The sequence below is a fragment of the Mastomys coucha genome, chromosome X (genome assembly GCF_008632895.1).
Source record: "Mastomys coucha isolate ucsf_1 chromosome X, UCSF_Mcou_1, whole genome shotgun sequence".
NCBI classification, from domain to species: Eukaryota; Metazoa; Chordata; class Mammalia; order Rodentia; family Muridae; genus Mastomys; species Mastomys coucha.
Window position 1 is genome coordinate 14,074,183 of NC_045030.1, and position 4,462 is coordinate 14,078,644.

Here is a 4,462-nt window from a genome sequence, read left to right on the forward strand (position 1 = left end):
CAAAAAACAAAACAAAAAAAAAACCCAAAAAACAAAAACAAAAAAACAAGGTAGATGGGCTGGAGAGATGGTTCAGTGATTAAGGACACTGACTGCTCTTCCAGAGGTCCTGAGTCCAATTCCCAGCAACCACATGGTGCTCACAACCATCTGCAATTCGATCTGATGCCCTCTTCTGGTGTGTCTGAAGAGAGTGAGGGTGTACTCACATACATTAAATAAATAAATCTTTTTTAAAAAATGGTAGAGTGTATAGAACCTGATTTGTAGTATCTGACATAATACATATGTTTTGTAAGCTGCTAAACAGTATTAATTGGGGAATGAAGAAGGGAAACTCTACGTGTAATTTCTCCTCTAGTGTTTTTTTATTCATTTATTTACTGGTGCTGGGGACAACTCAGTGCCGCCTTTGATATTGTCAGCCCTCCCCTGAATATTTTCTGTCATGGTTGAATCTGTGCATGAACTCATGAATATGGAGCCCTAAATGTGAGCCTCCATGAAGGTGCTAGGAACCAAGCCTCAGTTCTTCCAAAACAACCAGTGCTCTTAACTACAGAACCATCTCTCCAGTCCCCTAAATGTACTTATTAGTACCAAGGAAAAATAGTAACTTTACAGGATAGAAACCTGACAGGTACCATCTTTATGGTATATTAGAATTCTGTTTACCAAAAAGACTGGTTAAGAAAGATACACATCATCTGGTTGAGGCCCCTATCCAAGTCAGATGACATTAGACAAACCCAAACGGGTGAGCTACAAAAAGGCCTATAATCAATCAAAAGCATCAAGGCTAGGAACACCAAAGACTGAAGGAAACAGCGTCTGAGCATCCTAGCAGTGAGATCTGCCCAGGCTGCCCCATGTAAAATTCTCAAGCCTCCCCTGCCATGATCCCTGTGTTCCATTGTGCTACTTTCCACAATTCATCCAGTCACATAAAGTCTTATTTTTCCATATTTGTTGTTCTATTATTTGTTGCTCTATTATTTGTTGCTTGAATTGTAACAAAAGCACCATGATGTATGGGACTTTTGTCTGTCTTGATTCTTTCTGTCGCCACTGGCGAGAACAGGGTTTGACATCTTAGAGGCAGGAGGAAATGCACACATCACAACTTTCTGAATCCCTCTCATTCTCAGGAATCTGTTTTTGGGGCTAGTGAGATGGCTCAGTGGGTAAGAGCACCGATTGCTCTTCTAAAGGTCCTGAGTTCAAATCCCAGCAACCACATGGTGGCTCACAACCACCCTTAATGAGATCTGACGCCCTCTTCTGGTGTGTCTGAATACAGCTACAGTGTACTTATAATAAATAAATAATATAGCCAGGCGGTGGTGGCACACGCCTTTAATCCCAGCACTTGGGAGGCAGAGGAAGGAGGATTTCTTAGTTTGAGGCCAGCCTGGTCTACAGAGTGAGTTCCAGGACAGCCAGAGCTGTCTCGAAAAACAAAAACAAACAAACAAACAAAAAAAACGGTTATTTTGTGTCTATGGTGTTTAAGGTTGAAGAACCCATGCTATGTAAGTGTTCTTACCACTGAGGTACACTGCTGCCACCCCTAGGACACCAGTTTGAACAAGCTTTAGTCAAACATGGTGGCATAGACCTGTAGTCCCAGCCACTGGGGCAGGGGATGAGGGAAAGTTGGGATGAGCCAGAGGCTTACTTGAGCCCAAAAATATGAGGCTAGCCTGAGCATCATAGGAGGACAAAGACTACACTGGGAGAAGGAAAGAGGCAGGAAGGAACAGTTCTGGATTGATATATTAACGATTCTTAGGGCTCCAGAAAAAAATTCTTGATGAGGTTATGAAGAAGATACCTCCACATTATTGGCACAGCACTCTTACCTCCCAGTACTCCTGCACTTTTCCAGTGTCAGTTTTTCTTGAGTTGTCCCTTGTAACTAATACCCTTCCTTCTTGCTTCTTTGTTGTTGTTTTGGTTTTGTTGTTTTGAAATAGAACTGTCCTCCATATAACCCTGGCTGCCCTGGAACTCATTCTGTAGACCAGGCTCAAACTGTCTGCCTCTGCCTCTGCCTCTGCCTCCCGGATGCTGGAATTAAAGGCATGTACCACCACTTCCTGGCTTCCACTTGCTTTTGTTAAGTCTAAATTCTGCTTCAATTACTGTACATGCAATATGGCTGTATATACAACATACACAATATCCTTAATGCATCCCCACTGGTAAAACCGAAGACAAAATCCCTGTCACATGCATGGTTTCAATTGCCAGATGTTCCGGTCTTCAAATTCACATCCTGTGTAGACTTCACCCTCTGAATTTGATAGTCTTCAACCCTTATGATTTTTCTTCTGTTTTATTTTTTAATTGGATATCATGCAGCCCAGGATAGCCTATAACTCTCTATGTCATGTAGGATGTCCTTGAATTCCTGATCCTCCTGTCTCCACCTCCCAAGTTTTGAGATTGTGTGCACTTACCTGGCTGTTTTTGAGTCTCCCAGTAGCTCACACTGGAACTCAGTGGTGTAGCTAGCCTCAAACTTCCCAGCAATCCTCCTGCCGTAGCCTCCAGAGTCTTGGTAGTACAGCTCTGAACCACCAAGTTTGCTCTCAACTCTTCTCTAGAGCAACATCTCCCCTTGAATATCTAACAAACATCTTGAGTGTGATACAGGCAAAACCAAAATCTTGATCTTGCTCTCTGTGCCTGTAGATGACAATTTTATCCTTCCAGTCACACAGCCAGAAACTCGATGGGTCATCAATGGCTTTATTTTTCACACCCCAAACCTGATTAAATCTAGCATGCTTAAGTTTGAAATCAGTCCAGAATGGGACCCCTCCTCTCTGCTTCCACTTTCCTGACTTGGGCTACTCTTCTAACATTACCTCTTAGTTTCTTGACAGTTCACTTCCAGTGGTTTTCCTTCCCTGCTTCCCACTATAAATGTTCTTTCCACATACCCAGACTGTTTTTTGAATTGGGGTTGGGTGTGATTGAGTTAGTGGAGTGTTTTCCTAGCATGTGTAGGGTTCCCTCCCTAACACTGCAATAAATAAAATTTTTTATTATGTGGTTCCTGTGTTTAAAATCCTGTTACATCTGGGTAGTTGGCTAGGTTTACTAGGTAGTACTAGGCATGAATTTCCTCACACCGATTAGATACCTAGCTATTAGTTTAGTTATTCCCAAGATATAAGTGCCACTATTGTACCATTAAAGTTATCTTGCTTATGGTTCATAGGCTTTTCAGCTAAGTAGGACTATTCATTTTTTCCTTATTAGCTTGCACAGCACCTACAGATACTGTGAGAACTAGTCCTCAGGGAGGAAACTTCTAGGTCAGCCATTCTCTCTCTCTGTCTCTCTGTCTCTCTCTGTTGGTTTTAGAGCTTTATTGTAGAAAAACACGGAAAGAAAGCAAGAGCTTAAGAGGGGGTCAGCCATTCTCAATCTGTTGGTTGAACTTCTGAACTTCTTCGGGGTTTGAATGACCCTTTCACGGGGGTTGTATATCAGATATCCTTCATATCCGATATTTACATTACAATTTTTTAATAACAAACCACGAATTAACCTTGAAAATCTTTTTTTCTAAGATTTATTGCCAGGTAGTGGTGGTGCATGCCTTTAATCCCAGCACTTGGGAGGCAGAGGCAGGTGGGTTTCTGAGTTCGAGGCCAGCCTGGTCTAGAGCTTGAGTTCCAGGACAGCCAGGGCTACACAGAGAAACCCTGTCTTGAAAAACCAAAAAAAAAAAAAAAAAAAATTATTTATTTGTTATATGTAAGTACACTGTAGCTGTCTTCAGACACTCCAGAAGAAGGTGTCAGATCTCGTTATGGATGGTTGTGAGCCACCATGTGGTTGCTGGGATTTGAATTTAGGACCTTCAGAAGAGCAGTCAGTGCTCTTAACCGCTGAGCCATCTAACCAGCCCTACATTACAATTTGTAACAGTAGTAAAATTACAGTTATAAAATAGCAATGTGCTGGGTGGTGGCTCACACCTTTAATCCCAGCACTTGGGAGGCAGAGACAGGTGGATTTCTGAGTTCAAGGCCAGCCTGGTCTCCAGAGTGAGTTCCAGGACAGCCAGGGCTATACAGAGAAACCCTGTCTCGAAAAAACAAAGCAAAACAAAACAAAAAAAAGTAACAATGAAATAATTTTAAGGTTGGGGGTCAGCACAACATGAGCAACTGCATTAAAGGGTCACAGCAGTAGGAAGGCTGAGAACCACTGCTCTAGGTCAATTTCAACTTAGTTCCTCCAAGTCCTGTGTCTGAAATGTGTGGTATCTTCAGCATTTGGGTCTTACTTTCAAGTTCTCAAAGGGCAATGGCAATGTCCTTCATTTGGGAGGGATTCTCTTGGACAATCCCTCACCTCCTGACCAAAAACTAGAAGGGAGCCAGGCGGTGGTGGCTCATGCTTTTAATCCCAGCACTTGGGAGGCAGAAGCAGGCAGATTTCT